Source organism: Mesoplodon bidens (assembly GCF_964165515.1).
Source record: "Mesoplodon bidens genome assembly, chromosome: 14".
Classification (NCBI taxonomy): Eukaryota; Metazoa; Chordata; class Mammalia; order Artiodactyla; family Ziphiidae; genus Mesoplodon; species Mesoplodon bidens.
Genome location: NC_138170.1, coordinates 41,506,956 through 41,524,708, shown reverse-complemented (window position 1 = coordinate 41,524,708; position 17,753 = coordinate 41,506,956). Strand labels below are relative to the sequence as shown.

Here is a 17,753-nt window from a genome sequence, read left to right as displayed (position 1 = left end):
TGCTGGATTCTTTTTAATAATATTTTATTGAAGACTTTTGTGTTCTGTCCATGAGAAATGTTGGTCTATAATTTTATTTTATTGTCCAGTTTTGGCTATCAGCGTTATGCTGGCCTTGTAAAACAAATTACTCTTCTATTTTCTAAAAGAGTTTGTGTATGATTGGAACTACTTATTCCTTAATAATAAAGAAATTCACCAATAAGATTGTATGTACCTGAAGTTTTCTCTGAGAGCTTGGAAAAAATTGAGAATATGCTAAAATCTATTAGGGAGGTGTAAAAGAAGAAAAATTTATTTGAACTTCACATGGCTCATTTTTCATTGAGTAAGAGTATTTGAATCATAAATAAATTAATATAATCATAGCACATGGTTTCCATAGCAAGGAAAAATATTTATAGTGCCAATATAATTTGAAATTGTTTTTTTATTTTGTAACTTTCATATTCAGACATTAGCAAATCACAGAAGAATGAACTACAGCTATAAAATAAAATAGAGTTCTCTATAAAGTTCTCTGTGGAAAGATTAATGAAATGAGTTGAATGTAAACCAGACTACTAGAACTAAAATAGAATGAGGAAGACGTAGGAGTTTCACTCAAATTCCTCAAAGAAAGAAGAGGTGGTTTCATTCCTAATATCTGAGTGGTTCAGAGAAGGGATATGAAAAGGCTAGGAGGGGAGGCATGTTCAAGGTTACATTATCAATATCCATAACTTTGTGAATACTTTAGAGACAATAATCTCCTGCTTTCAAGTGCAGTAACTTGAAAAGGAGAATCATCTTACTGAAGTTGCTCAAAATGAACTTTTAAAGGACATTTTAGCATGGCAATAGCAACAAGAGCTTTGATTGATTGACTGATTACTATGTTTGAAGCATATAGTGATTTCTTTTTAAATTTCAATTTTCCCTCACAATAACCCTATAAAATGAGTATTACTACTTTAATTTCATATGTGGATGAAACTAAAGCTTGGAGAGCAATACTTTACCCAAGATTACACAGTTAACAACAAACAGAGTCAACATGCAAATCTAGGTTTTTGTGATTCCTGAGATACTGAATATACAAACAGAAAATGGCTAGACCATAAACGAATGTATGCCAATAGAACTCGGACCATCAACCTCTGCAGCAATCATCCCAGAATGGTCAAGACTAGGTCATTGCCAGCTTCCCTATTTTTCCCACTTCCACTTTTGTCCAACTTAGGACCAACCAGAGAAAGTAAAATAAGCTCAACAACCCAATTACATAGCATATCCCACTTCTAGCTAGCCCACCTCCCTCTTCCCCATGCCAACAACCTCTAATCAGAGCCTGCCTGCAGTCTTCTCTTTTTTACTATAAATCTTTTCCACTACCCTGCCTAACTTTGAGTCTTTGCCAAAACAATTGATGGTAGTTGAATCCTTTGCTATAGCAAGCTCTGAATAAATATCCTTTGTCCTCATTTGGTGGGTTTTGTTTATTTCCACATACCAAATGCTATAATTTCAGTAGCTATACAGTAACGTTTAGACTTCCAACGCAACAACTAGTTGCTAGTATTCTTAAAACTTGCTTTTGGAAGGCAAAACTTTCTAGCCAAAGATAAAAATAGAAAACATTTACAGGAGCTCCTCACCTTAGATAATTTGGGGTGGTAAATGATGGTAAAATAAAAACTGCAAATTATTGTTCTAACCCTTAAATAGACTTGTGTTCTGAACTCACAGTTGGAGGAAAAGATCCAGAGCCAAATGACCTTTTATACTGTATTCCTTGGTTCCATTCTACAGCTAGTATTGTTACAGATCAAAACAACCAGCAGTGCCCAGATGTAAGCTGCAGATGGTGAGTTAAAGCAAAGTGTTTTCTGGCTGTCTGATGGCTTTCCCTCTGCAAACGGAGTGAAACACAGCAGGGACCAGAAGTAAGTACCTACATATTTCCAATTAAAGCAAGGTGTATTGGCAAATAAAAAAGTTGAGGGGAAATGTTTAAAATAGTATCAATGTATGAGGTATGACTCAGACAAACTAGGAGAGGTTCTACAGCCATCATTTCCAAGTACTTTGACTTCAGCATAGGATACCTTAAGCCACTCAGCACTTGATCTATTTCCAGAGGCCACCAGTATTTATTTCTCAACTGTTGTTTCTGGGAAAATCAATTTCTCCAGAGCTTATGAAGTGTTCTCCAAAAAGCAGAGGGTAGTCTCTTTTCAAATGAAATGTGAACAACTGGGTTATACAACATTGTACAAGTTTCTTTCTCATACTACTTCCATAAGCTTTAAATATATAGGAGGCTGTGACCTAAAAGTGTTTCTAAATATTTTCACAGTTCATTTCATGGGAGTAGTGTTCAAAGAAACATAACTGAACTGATATGATCTTCATTGGAAGCCATCTTAAAGCTTTAAATGCATTTCTATATGCCATTGCAATGAAGATATTACAGAATGCTGAGTCTGAGAAAGAGCCAATGAATTAACTTTAGAATTTTTGAACTAGGATAAGGTAAAAGAAGGAAAGCTCTTAAATGACAGTATAGAACAGTGATTAAAGGCTGAGGACATGGTACCAGCCTGCTAGGTTTGAATTGCTGGATTTGCTGCTTTGTGGCTTTAGGCATATTATTAATTACATTATGCCTTAGTTTCTTCTTCTATTGAAAGTTATTGAGAGGACTGAATAAGTTAGCATAAGTAAAGTGCTAAGAATGTTACCTAGTTCATACTTTTCATTATCATTGCCATAATTTATTTACCATTCTCTAGGAAATTTGAGCAGTAGACCTTGGACTATTCTGGCCACACCCTTTCCTCTGAGTTTACTGTAAACAAGTTAATTTTTGATGTTATGAAAAACTGGGGTCAGAAAATATTTTTTAAAATCTCAATCAGTTCTGTTTGGGGAAGGCTGTCAAAGGAGGTAGGGGGGCTCATATGCAAGTCATACATTTCAATGCCTTAGCATTCTTACGCCCAATAAAGAGACAGCTTAAATCCTCTGCCAAATGAATACCCACTACATTATACCTCCCTCCTCAAGATGTTTTTCTTCTGTAGACCTATGCTGAAAACTGCAGCAAGGTGCAAGGTGCTCTGAGGGTCACCTCCCTGGGGTACCTCTGACACCATTAAGCATACAGAGACTCTAGGAAGTCTAGGAGGTTCATTTCCCTACCGCTGTGTTTACAATTAGGTCCCTCTCTCAACTGAAGAGTGACTCAATTTTCTATTGAAAGACTATCTTGATTTACAAATGTCTAATGAAATGACTATATTTTAAATCTGCAAAACATTTCAAATATAATATTCTATTTTCCCCCCAAAGTTCCTCCTTCACACTGGTACTGCATCAGGATAAACATCACTTCCCAAAACTGAGAGTTCTTTTGTCTAGCACTCTATTTAAATCAGCACCGATTTCACAATCTGGCTTATTCAGTTCCAATTTTAGTTAATAGTATTAGAACTAATGAGCAACATTTGGATTACACGTTTGTACTGTACTATAAAAATTCTCATTCTCCTAACATATTGTAAGCTATTTTTCTGGCTATTTGGCTTTTAAATACCTTCTTCACTGCAAGGTAATCCATTATAGCTATTAGATTGTTGCTGTGTCAGGGTACAGAGACTAATAAACCTTGAAGGATTTAGAAAGCTACAGTTTCTGAAGTTCTTTCATCAGGTTTCTTTGGCAGGTTAAATCACTTATTCTTATTAATATCAGAGAGCCGTTCAACCCAATAGTGAAAGGTCACCTTAAGTGTCTCTGTAAATAATTACCTAATTCTAAAATCTTGCAGTTGAAATACCCGTTTTTAATCATCCTACTCACTTCTAAGAACATATGAAGGCAATAAAATAATTTCAAAGGTGATGTTTTTAATATAATCTGCAGCTTAATCATTGCTCATGATAGGAAATGGTCAGTGACCACATCCAAAACCATTTTTAAACTAGCAACTTAATTTACTAAACTCATCTCTTTTTCATCCTTTTTTTGTCAATTCTATTTTCTAAAGAAGATGTGGTGAGAGTTATCAACTGTCTCATAAATGGTTATGTGTAAAATGTGTATTTGTACTTAAATTTTAACGAACAATGAAGTTAACCCTCACTGAAGAGTCAACTACTAAGTTTATCTAACTTCCCCACCTTGGTTTGTGGGTACTATACTTCCTTTTCCATAGTTCAAAAATTTAATAAACCTAAACAGTTGAAAAACAATAATTCATGCTTCTTTATATCATAACCATATGATATTAGCAGGGTTATAACTTCACCCACAACTATAATTTTGTTTTTGTTTCTTTGGCTTAGGGGCAAAAAGCCAAAAAACAAACAAAAAAAACATATACAAGCACAGAGCACAATGCAGGAGTGTAACAATTTAGAAAATAATATCCATTTGCAAAATACAAATATTTCTCTATAAATCTATTTAAATTATTCAAGAAAAAAATTTAGGTATTTTTAGTCATTTCACTCTTTATTAGAAATTACTTTGAGGGCAAATAAAATAAATAAAATGAGATGTTATATGTATCCCATTTAGTTCTCTGTAACAATATGACAGGGAAGAAGATAGAATAAACAAGCAAATATATGTTTGCATTATCCCAGTCTCCACTAATATACATAGGCTGATCTTCATTAGCAGAACCCCCCCCCAGATTTCTGCACTATAAAAACTAGAATCCATGTTCTGCTGAGAACCACAACAGACAGTATTCTTGCCTTCACCTTAAAAGATCAACCTGATCAGATTTATCTTATGTCCCCTCTTGATTTTTTCTTTTTTACTATTACTCTTCTTCGAATTCCCACTTGATCTGGCAAATTTCTCTAGGTCTCAATATTCATGTTTATGTTCCTCCCACCCTTGGGCATTCTCCTCATATGCTAATGAATTTACCTAAAATTGTACTTTTCTTCACTGTAAAAAGGTCTGAGCTCACATGAAAAATGTTTAAAATAAAAGGCTGTAATTAATGAGCATATTATTAAATTAATTTTTAAATGCAGTATAATGATCTTAGGGATTCAAGCCTTATGAGAGGTGTTTGACCTCAGATCTAAAAAAAAAGCTTGAAAAAGACTTCTAGAAGGATAGACTACTTGGTTTGTAGTTAACAAATAATTTTACATTATACCTCTGAGGAATATGTATGGGAAAAACATAAAAAAGGTTATGGTACCAAGACCTTTACAGGGCTGAAAAATGCATCTATAACCTAAAATATTAATTTAATACACTCTGAACAATTGGATAGTAGTATAAATATAGAGAAGATTCCTGAAATTTTGAATAACCAGCTGTATAAACTTCCTTATAGCAAGCTCATTACTACTGGATTAAGTTGCATGTTTGAGAAAGGAATTCATACAATTGACAATTTTAAAAAACTATTTTTCAGAATTCAGCTCAAAATGTATTGATTATAGCTTACCCTTAAATAATGAATACAATCATAGTGGCATAATATTATCATAGCACTTCATTCATGACTGTAGAGTTTACATTCAGAAGTACCTAGAAAAAATTCTGCAGGATTCTGCACAAATTTTGATAAAACTAGTTATAAATCAGTCAGTACCACAGCAGCTTCTACTGGTAACAATTCAAAGTAATAGCAAGTGAAACCTAGGATCTCAAACTCATAGCATAGTAAAGCACCTAGAAACCATGATAGATAAAAGCATGTAATTCACATTCTCTCATTTAGGAGGATAATTCACATTCTCCTCCTAAATGAGAACTCTTGTTCACACATACCTGAGTGTTACCATCTCTGACCACCCATGCTACAATTTAAAAATAATGCCTTGGTCTTCACTGCCAAGTCTGCAAGGGCTAATCCAGTTTTATGATGTAATGAGTCATCTAGAATAAATGCCAATCTCATTCTTCCCAACATTTGCTTTGGCAAGATAGTAGAGACAATAAGGCACTTCTCCGAAAAATTCTGAGGCCAAAATGAAAACCAAAGTTTTTTTTGTTTTGTTTTGTTTTGTTTTAATTTGGCCGTGCTGCGCGGCTTGCAGGATCTTAGCTCGCCAACCAGGGTCAGAACCCAGACTCCGGCAGTGAAAGCGCCGAGTCCTAACCACTGGACTGCCAGGGAATTCCCAAAGAAAACCAGAGTTAAAGGACAATAAATGTGTCATCTTTGTAGTCACCTCAGAAATTATTTGCAAACCAAGTATAAACTTCATGAAATCCTTAAAATAGGACACAATACACAGAAAACCATCTTATACCAACAGAGCAAGGCCAAAGATAATCTGAGTAGGTAAAAAAGCTACTTTGTGCTACTATGCCCTAGTCACATACTATGAAACACCCAGGGACTGATGTTCAACTACAGTCAAGACCAAAATGAGAACCCATTAACCCCTTACAAAGCCTTCATTTGTTTTTCTTTGTCTATCAAGTTTGACCTTGGAAAGACAAAAATATTAGGTGACAAACTACCAAGTATAAAAAAAATAAAGGACTGAAATCTAAATAGTTAATTTGACTGATAAGGTCCACTGCCTGTTGCTTACTTATCTCTTCTATTCTAATTAATAGAAGAGATAAATAAGCAAATAGGGCTACTGTATCATGACTGCTCTTAACTGAAACTGTGTAAAGATCAAATAGAAGGCTAAAATTACAAGGACTGGAGAGGTATCAGTTTGGAATAAGAAGAGACATATTTGCTAAGTTTTAAGATATATTTTTTTCATATTTACTTGTTGGTTTGCTTATTCACTCAGTGAAGGTCTATTGAACATCTAATATGTGCCTCTTTTAAGCTCTGAAGATACAGTAGTGAACAAAACAGCCAAAACTAGCTATCTTCTTGGAACTTACATTCTGGTTGGGGGCTCTATCTAACTGTACTTGATATCTGGTCTTGGATATCTAATGGGCATATCAAACTTGACAAGTCCAAAAAATTCTCAATCCCCTTCCCCTTCAAATGTATTTCTCCTCCAGTCTTTCCTATCTCAGTAAATGGCATGTCCATTCACCCTGTTGCTTATGCCAAAAACTAGTTACTCTTGTTTTCTCTCATTCCCTCATTCTACACTTACAATCTATCCATCATCAAATGCTGCTGGTTCTACCTTCCGAATATATTCCAAATGTGACTGTTTTTCAACACCTGCTACCACCCTGGTCCACCATTTCTCAATTATACTGCCATAGTAAGTTTTCTAACTTTCCTCATTCTGTAAGAGGAAGCAGGGGAGAGGGAGAGAAAGAGAGAAAAAGAGAGACTACAAAATAGAACAAATAGAGAAAGACTGTTTCTAGTTGTTTACCTAAGGTATCCAGGAATTAGGTTGAAACAGATATATACATATGTATGTGCATATATATATATACACATTTTAATATAGTCTTACAAGCTTGATTTTTAATTGTATAATATTTTAGTAATAATAAAACACAATTAAATTGAAATGCAACCACTAAACATAAAATTTAAAAAGTACTTTTCCAATCCACATCCATTGGAAAGTTCTTAAAACACTGGCAACCTCGTAGCAAAGAATATTTCCAGTGCTCAGACTTTGGTCTTAATTATCATTTTCCTATAAAATGAACCAAAGTTCCTTAAAAATGGCAGGAACTGTGTAATGTCTGCATGGAAAAACAAGCTTTTACCTTAGATAGCAAAAAAAAAAAAAAAAAAATCTCAAACTCACTGCTAGAGTCATGCCAAAGGACTCAGTAGTAACTGATGAATCTCACACTGGGTGAGGATAGAAAAATTTGAGCATCAAAAATAATATAATTTAAATACCTAAAATACATTTAAATACACCAGTTCATCATGATGCTTAAAAAATGCTAATTGCTCATCATTTGAAGATGCTGGTAAATGGACTCATTATGTTGTGAAATAAATGTAAAAAATTAAATATGTATCCTACTGTTTTCTGCCATAACTGCTGTGGGTTTTGGGGGGGTTTTCTTGGCTAATGATATAGCACATGAGAAGTTTATTTTTAAGGGAGAATTTCAGATAATAAAATAATATGATAGATGTACTATCATTTTATATACTCTAATGAATTAATTAAGCTAGATATTGATCAACAACTACTGTTAACATCAGAGAACTAGAAAAAACAGGTATTATGTGCTTCATTTTAGATAAACACAACACTATGAAATAGCATTGCTACAAAAAGAGAAATGAATAAATCTAATCACATCAAGCCTCCAGTTCTAATGGAGAGAAAAATATATATGAGTGTTGGTTTGCAAACCTGGGAATTTACCAGGTGAAATCTGAAACTGGCCCCTATACATGGAAGGCAAGAAGAGATCCAAGAAAGAGGCAGACGACTCCAGATTGGTAGGTGGCAGGTTTCATAAGCAAGGGGACTTAATTACCAGGTTTGTTTTGGGCAACTTCAAGATAAGTAGATCTTCACACCTGCCCACCAGAATCTTAAAAGTTGACACAGAGACTTTAACTGGGTTTGGTCATGTACACTGTCCAGATGTCTCAACAGCACATTACTCTCTCAAGGTTGCATCCTTGAAAACAGCTCCAGCTGTGGGATCAGTGGGTGGAACATATATTCCAAGGACAGAGGAGCGGGTGAGGAGCTTCTGATTGCCCAGGCCCAACTCGCAGGTCAAGGGCTGGTCATGACCTCTCAAAAACCCCTCCAACAAAGAAAAAAGAATCTGTTAAAAGGACACACGAGGGGTGCAACCAGCAAAAGCTAAACTGTAGGAAACTGCTGAACAAAGAATCTTGTTTCTGATTCAACAGATACGTTGCAAGTAATCTTTTTATCTTTAGTTTTGGTATAAATTTATTTATTTATTTTTGGCTGTGTGTTGGGTCTTTGTTGCTGCACACGGGCTTTCTTTTTAGTTGTGGCAAGCAGGGGCTACTCTCCATTGTGATGCACGGGCTTCTCATTGCGGTGGCTTCCCTTGTTGTGGAGCACGGGCTGTAGGCACGCGGGTTTCAGTAGCTGTGGCTCAAGAGCTCTAGAGCACAGGCTCAGTAGTTGTGGCACATGGGCTTAGTTGCTATGTGGCATGTGGGATCTTCCCGGACCAGGGCTCGAACCCATGTGCCCTGCATTGGCAGGTGGATTCTCAACCAGTGTGCCACCAGGGAAGCCCTAAAAATGAGATAGATGGAGAGAAACAGAAACCATGCCCTCTAAATTAAAAGGCCCATAAGGTAGAAATAAAATGATACATTGAGAATACCAAGCTTGTTTTGCAGAGGACCAGAGAAACCACAGACAAGGAAACAACTTGCTGACAGACCCTGACTAAGCATCACACAGGCTCAGGCACATTGAAGGACTAGAATGACATAGTAAACTTTAGACCTCAAATGACTAAAATCTGCCACGTTACATAATGAACCCTGCACATACAACCCATGATGAGGTTTGAAGAACAGTCACACCTGCACAGAGAACTCTAGAAACTTACAATTTGCTTTCCACCAATCATTTCTTGGCCCCCTCCCCCTCTTGCTCCCTGCTTCCACTATAAGTACCCCAGTCAACAGCCTATCCAGGAGACAGATCTGAGCTTTGCCTCTTGTCTCCTTGCTTGGCCGCCCTGCAATAAAGCCTTTTCTTTCTGGAAAAGACTATTGCCTCAGTATTTGGTCTTTCCATTGTGCAGTGAGCAACAAGCTACTTGCTCTGTTACAAAATCTTTTATATTAAAAGGGAATTAAGAGATATGTCAACTAATTGAAATGTTTAGAATTTAGTTGGTTCCTGATTTTTAAAACAACATATAAAAATAATTGTGGCATTTGTGAGAAAGTTGGAAAAATTTAAACGATTGGATCTTTTCTGATATTAAGCATTTATTGTTAAATTTTTGGAATAATAATGATATCATGGGTATCTTTAAAAAGAAAACTATTAACTTTCAGAGAAACATACTGATATATTTGCAGATGGAATAATACATCTTATATCTGCTCCAGAAATGATAAGATAAAGGGAAGTATGTAGGAGTATATAACACAAGATGAGCCAGGTACTGATAATTGTTGATGATGGGTCATGGTGAAGTACTTTATTATGCTCTTCTATTTCTATATATGGTTAAAGTTTTATACAATAAATAATTGAAAATACATATGCAAAGCAACATGATATAAATATATATAAGTAAAGTTTTTGAGACAAGAAAACATAACTGTGTTCCTTTCATTGTCGTGTCATTTGCTAAGTGTTTTGAATCATTTCAAATCGGATAAAAATGTCATATTTGAGGCTTCATGCTTTTACTGTATCTTTTGTTGGTAGAGGTGTTTTCACAGCAGCAGAATTTATATTTTCTGGCAAAACTTCTCATGTGTCAGTACTTTTAATATTGTATACATCAAATTATAGTAAAAAGACAGCTATAAACAAGATGCAGTTCCTCTACTTTAATTAACCACACACCTCTATTATAGTAGGCCAAAATTATATTCCACCATCAAGTGGGGTTCTTTTATTACATCATTTTGTGATGGATCATTAAAAATATCTTGAAAACCAATAGCTTCATCATTACCCCTCAACATATCCAGTGAAAGATTTGAGCTAGGAAAAAATGGAAGATACTGAACATGATCCACTGCACTGAATCCATTTGTAATTCTATTAGAGCAAATAGACCCTGGATGTCTCTTAATGTGGATAAATTCATTTTATTTTCATTGAGCATTTTATTTTGGTATACTACTCATCTGGGGCTGCCATAACAAAATACCACCAACTAGGTGGCCTAAACAATAGACATTTATTTTCCCACATTCTGAAGGTTGAAATCAAGATGCTGGCAGGGTTGGTTTCTCCTAAGGTGTCTGTCCTTGGCTCACAGACAGCTGCCTTCTCATTGTGTCCTCACTTGGCCTTTGTGTAAATCTCTGGTGTCTGTTCCTCTTCTTCTAAGGATATCAATCATTGGGTTAGGGTCCTTATGACTTAATTTAATCTTAATTACCTTCTTAAAGGCCCTATCTCCAAATACAGTCACCTTGGGAGTTAGGGCTTCAATATATGAATTTGGGTAATACTGTTCAGTATGTAAAAAGCTGAAAAGTTTTTTTTCTAATAATTCAAGAGGATGACTGGGCAAAAGTTAATTTTTCACATAAGAAAAATATTTTGAAATAAGATCATGACTTTCAAAAGGTCCACTTGCTGAAAGTTCAGTAACTGGAATACTATCCATTAGCTGAGATCCAAGTCCTCTGGCATTCACTTTTAGCCTGCTCTGCACACAGCCACTCAGCCCCCTGATGTCAGCCAGCCCCTCACTTCTAATTTTGGGAGTTGATTCCTCACATCTGCTGGCACATGCTTTTTTTTTTTTTAATATGCACAGATTTGTGGTCAAAAAGATTTAAAAGTTACAGATAGCAAATAAACATACGAAAAGATGCTTCACATAATATATCATTAGGGAAATGCAAATTAAAACAACATTGAGATACCGCTACACACCTATCAGAATGGCTAAAATCCAGAACTGACAACGTCAGATGCTGATGAAGTATGGAGCACCAGGAATTCTTATTTATTTCCGGTAGAAGTGCAAAATGGTACAGTCACTTTGGAAGACAGTTTGGTGGCTTCTTACAAAACTAAACATACTCTTACCATACAACCCAGCAAATGCACTCTTTGGTATTTACCCAAAAGAGTTGAAAATGTATATCCACACAAAAACCTGCACATGGATGTTTACTGCAGCTTTATTCACAAACGCCAAAACCTGGAAGTGACCAAGATGCCCATCAGCATGAGAATGGATAAATAAACTGTGGTGCATCCAGGCAACAAAATATGATTTAGCACTAAAAAGAAATAGCTATCAAGCCATTAAAATACATGGAGTAAACTTAAATGCATATTACTAAGTGAAAGAAGCCAATCAGAAAAAGTTACGCAGTGGACTTCTCTGGTGGTGCAGCGGTTAAGAACCCTCCTGTCAATGCAGGGGACACAGGTTCAATCCCTGCTCCAGGAAGATCCCACATGCTGCGGAGCAACTAAGCCCTTGCTCCACAAGTACTGAGCCCGCGCTCTAGAGCCCGCGAGCCACAACTACTGAAGCCCGCACGCCTAGAGCCCATGCTCTGCAACAAGAGAAGCCACCACAATGAGAAGCCCATGCACCACAACAAAGAGTAGTCCCTGCTCGCTGCAACTAGAGAAAAAGCCAGTGCGCAGCAACAAAGACCCAACGCAGCCTAAATAAATAAATAAATACATTTAATTAAAAAAAGAAAAAGTTATTTACTGTATGATTCTAACTATATGATATTCAGAAAAGAGACAAACTATGGATATGTTCAGTAGTTGCTTAGAGGGAAAGGAGACATGAATAGGTGAAGCACAGAGGATTTTTAGGGCAGTGCAAATACTCTGTATGATGCCATAATGATGTATACATTTCATTATACATTTGCCAAAATCCATAGAATGCACAACACCAAGAGTGAATCTTTTTTTTTTCTTTCTTTTTGGCAGTACGCGGGCCTCTCACTGTTGTGGCCTCTCCCGTTGCGGAGCACAGGCTCCGGACGCGCAGGCTCAGCAGCCATGGCTCACGGGCCGAGTCGCTCGGTGGCATGTGGGATCTTCTCGGACAGGGGCACGAACCCGTGTCCACTGCATCGGCAGGTGGACTCTTAACCACTGCGCCACCAGGGAAGCCCCCAGAGTGAATCTTAATGTAAACTATGGACTTTGGGTTACTATGATATATCAATGTGGGTACATGAATTATAACAAACGTGCCATTCTGGTGAGGGGTGTTGATAATGGGGGAAGTTACACATGCCTGTGGACAAGGCATATGGGAAATCTCCATACTTCCTGCTCGATTTTGCAGTGAACATAAAGCTGTTCTAAAAAACAAAGGCTATTTTTTAAAAATAATAAAACTTTAGAAGTTGTAAAAATTTGAATCCCACCCCTTTTATTTACTGTGTTATTTTGAACAAATTAATTAGTATCTTTGAAGTCCACTATACCTATCTGGAAAATGGAATAATAAAAGTATTTGCTTTTCAGAATGATTAAGGATAATTTTAAATGAAAAAATAAGGATTTTACAAAATGCTTTCTGATACTGATTTGTACTAAATTGATGGGAGGCTTTCAACTGGGACATAAGTGAAAAACAGTTCAGATAGGGGGCCATTCATTCCTTTATACTACTTCTATAAGGAGAATCATAGAAATATTTCTTTCTAACGATTATTTTATAGATTCTCGAGATCTATATATAAGATTTATGTCTATAATAATCTTGCTTCATTAAAAACTCATCACTGTTTTCATGAAGCAATATATATTCATGGTACAAATTTTAAACTTAACTAAATCATACATGGTGAAAAGAAATTCCCCCTAGTCCCCTCTTCATCATATATATGTATATATTATATATATAATATATATATATTATATATATATATATTCCATATAGATGACATAGTTTTATTAGTAGGAACTTTGGTAAAATTTGTTTACTTAAAAATAAAAGATTTAGAGATGGCGGAAGAGTAACACGTGGAGATCACCTTCCTCCCCACAGATACACCAGAAATACAGCTACACGTGGAACAACTCCTACAGAACACCTACTGAACGCTGGCAGAAGACTTCAGACCTACCAAAAGGCAAGAAACTCCCCACGTAGCTGGGTAGGGCAAAGCGGAGAGATTTCCGCACAGAGGATCGGTGCCAACCGGTACTCACCAGCCCAAGAGGCTTGTCTGCTCGCCCGCCGGGGCGGGCGGCGGTGGGAGCTGAGGCTCGGGCTTCAGTCGGAGCGCAGGGAAAGAACTGACGCTGGCAGCGTGAACACAGCCTGAAGGAGCTAATGCACCACAGTTAGCCGGGAGGGAGTCCGGGAAAAAGTCTGGACCTGCCGAAGAGGCAAGAGACTTTTTCTTCCCTCTTTGTTTCCTGGTGCGTGAGGAGAGGGGATTAAGAGCGCTGCTTAAAGGAGCTCCAGAGACGGGCGTGAGCCACGGCTGAAAGCGCGGACCCCAGAGACGGGCGTGGGACGCTGGGGCTGCTGCCACCACCACGAGGCCTGTGTGGGAGTGCAGGTCACTGTCCACGCCCCGCTTCCGGGGAGCGGGTGCAGCCCGTCACTGCCGGGGTCCCAGGATCCAGGGATGGCTTCCCTGGGAGAACGCACGGCGCGCCTTGGGCTGGTGCAACGTCACGCCGGCCTCTGCAGCTGCAGGCTCGCGCCGCACTCCGTGCCCCTCCCTCCCCCCCCCGGCCTGAGTGAGCCACGGTCCTCAAAGCGGCTGCTCCTTTACCCCTGTCCTGTCTGAGCGAAGAACAGACACCCTCCGGCGACCTACACAGAGAGGCAGGGCCGGATCCAAAACTGAGACCAGGGAGCAGTGAGAACAAAGAGAAAGGGAAATCTCTCCAAGCAGCCTCAAAAGGAGCAGATTAAAGCTCCACAATCAACTTGATGTACCCTACATCTGTGGAATACATGAATAGACAACAAATCATCCCAAATTGAGGAGCCAGGAGTCAGTGCTGTGCCTCTGAGGTGGGAGAGCCAACTTCAGGACATTGGTCCACAAGAGACCTCCCAGCTCCACATAATAGCAAACGACGAAAATCTTCCAGAGATCTCCATCTCAACACCAGCACCCAGCGTCACTCAACGACCAGCAAGCTACAGTGTGGGACACCCTATGCCAAACAACTAGCAAGACAGGAACACAATGCCACCCATTAGCAGAGAGGCTGCCTAAAATCATAAAAAGTCCACAGACACCCCAAAACACACCACCAGACGTGGACCTGCACACCAGAAAGACAAGATCCAGCCTCATCCACCAGAACACAGGCACTAGTCCCCTCCACCAGGAAGCCTACACAACCCACTAAACCAACCTTAGCCACTGGGGATAGACACCAAAAACAACGGGAACTACGAACCTGCAGCCTGCAAAAAGGAGACCCCAAACACAGTAAGATAAGCAAAATGAGAAGACAGAAAAACACACAGCAGGAGAAGGAGCAAGATAAAAACCGACCAGACCTAACATGAAGAGGAAAGAGGCAGTCTACCTGAAAAATAATTCAGAATAATGATAGTAAAGATGATCCAAAATCTTGGAAATAGAATAGACTAAATGCAAGAAACAGTTAACAAGAACCTAGAAGAACTAAAGATGAATCAAGCAATGATTAAAAACACATTAAATGAAATGAAAAATACTCTAGATGGGATCAATAGCAGAATAACTGAGGCAGAAGAACGGATAAGTGATGTGGAAGATAAAATAGTGGAAATAACTACTGCAGAGCAAAAGAAAGAAAAAATGAAAAGAACTGAGGACAGTCTCAGAGACCTCTGGGACAACATTAAACACACCAACATTCGAATTATAGGGGTTCCAGAAGAAGAAGAGAAAAAGAAAGGGACTGAGAAAATATTTGAAGAGATTATAGTTGAAAACTTCCCTAATATGGGAAAGGAAATAGTCAGTCAAGTCCAGGAGGCACAGAGAGTCCTATACAGGATAAATCCAAGGAGAAATACGCCAAGACACATATTAATCAAACTGTCAAAAATTAAATACAAAGAAAACATATTAAAAGCAGCAAGGGAAAAACAACAAATAACACACAAGGGAATCCCCATAAGGTTAACAGCTGATCTTTCAGCAGAAATTCTACAAGCCAGAAGGGACTGGCAGGACATAATTAAAGTGCTGAAGGAGAAAAAACTGCAACCAAGATTACTCTATCCAGCAAGGATCTCATTCAGATTTGATGGAGAAATTAAAACGTTTACAGACAAGCAAAAGCTGAGAGAGTTCAGCACCACCAAACCAGCTTTACAACAAATGCTAAAGGAACTTCTCTAGGCAAGAAACACAACAGAAGGAAAAGACCCTACAATAAGGAACCCAAAACAATTAAGAAAATGGGAATAGGAACATACATATCGATAATTACCTTAAATGTAAATGGACTAAATGCTCCCACCAAAAGACACAGATTGGCTGAATGGATACAAAAACAAGACCCATATATATGCTTTCTACAAGAGACCCACTTCAGACCTACAGACATACAGACTGAAAGTAAGGGGATGGAAAAAGATATTCCATGCAAAAGGAAACCAAAAGAAAGCTGGAGTAGCACTTCTCATATCAGACAAAATAGACTTTAAAATAAAGACTAGAAGAGAAAAGAAGGACACTACATAATGATCAAGGGATCGATCCAAGAAGAAGATATAACAATTGTAAATACTTATGCACCCAACATAGGAGCACCTCAATACATAAGGCAAATACTAACAGCCATAAAAGGAGAAATCGACAGTAACACAATCATAGTAGGGGACTTTTTTTTTTTTTTTTTTTTTTTTGCGGTAGGCGGGCCTCTCACTGCTGTGGCCTCTCCCCTTGCAGAGCACAGGCTCCGGACGCGCAGGCTCAGCAGCCATGGCTCACGGGCCCAGCCGCTCTGCGGCATGTGGGATCTTCCCAGACCGGGGCACGAACCCGTGTCCCCTGCATCGGCAGGCGGACTCCCAACCACTGCGCCACCAGGGAAGCCCCATAGTAGGGGACTTTAACACCCCACTTTCACCAATGGACAGATCATCCAAAATGAAAATAAGTAAGGAAACACAAGCTTTAAATGATACATTAAACAAGATGGACTTAATTGATATTTATAGGACATTCCATCCAGAAACAACAGAATACACATTTTTCTCAAGTGCTCATGGAACATTCTCCAGGATAGATCATATCTTGGGTCAGAAATCAAGCCTTGGTAAATTTAAGAAACTTGAAATTGTATCAAGTATCTTTTCCGACCACAATGCTATGAGACTAGGTATCAATTACAGGAAAAGATCTGTAAAAAATACAAACACATGGAGGCTAAACAATACACTACTTAATAACGAAGTGATCACTGAAGAAATCAGAAAGGAAATTTAAAAATACCTAGAAACAAATGACAATGGAGACACGACGACCCAAAACCTATGGGATGCAGCAAAAGCAGTTCTAAGAGGGAAGTTTATAGCAATACAATCCCACCTTAAGAAACAGGAAACATCTCAAATAAACAACCTAACCTTGCACCTAAAGCAATTAGAGAAAGAAGAACAAAAACACGCCAAAGTTAGCAGAAGGAAAGAAATCATAAAAATCAGATCAGAAATAAATGAAAAAGAAATGAAGGAAATGATAGCAAAGATCAATAAAACTAAAAGCTGGTTCTTTGAGAAGATAAAAAAAATTGATAAACCATTAGCCAGACTCATCAAGAAAAAAAGGGAGAAGACTCAAATCAATAGAATTAGAAATGAAAAAGGAGAAGTAACAACTGACACTACAGAAATACAAAAGATCATGAGAGATTACTACAAGCAACTCTATGCCAATAAAATGGACAACCTGGAAGAAATGGACACATTCTTAGAAATGCACAACCTGCCAAGACTGACTCAGGAAGAAATAGAAAATATGAACAGACCAATCACAAGCACTGAATTTGAAACTGTGATAAAAAATCTTCCAACAAACAAAAGCCCAGGACTAGATGGCTTCACAGGCGAATTCTATCAAACATTTAGAGAAGAGCTAACATCTATCCTTCTCAAACTCTTCCAAATTATAGCAGAGGGAGGAACACTCCCAAACTCATTCTACGAGGCCACCATCACCTTGACACCAGAACCAG

At 37.8% G+C, this 17,753-nt stretch overlaps 1 pseudogene across 1 annotated transcript in view; it reads right to left on the bottom strand.

Moving 5' to 3' along the window:
* Positions 1-10,456: 10,456 nt before the first annotated feature.
* LOC308627583 (proteasome maturation protein-like) overlaps positions 10,457-17,753 on the bottom strand; it is a 30,111-nt pseudogene continuing 22,814 nt past the window's right edge. The window contains exons 2-3 of the transcript in view: positions 11,106-11,354; positions 10,457-10,730 (exon numbers count right to left, since the gene is read on the bottom strand). The product of the transcript in view is annotated as a proteasome maturation protein-like (transcript). The remainder of the gene's footprint in view (positions 10,731-11,105; positions 11,355-17,753) is intronic.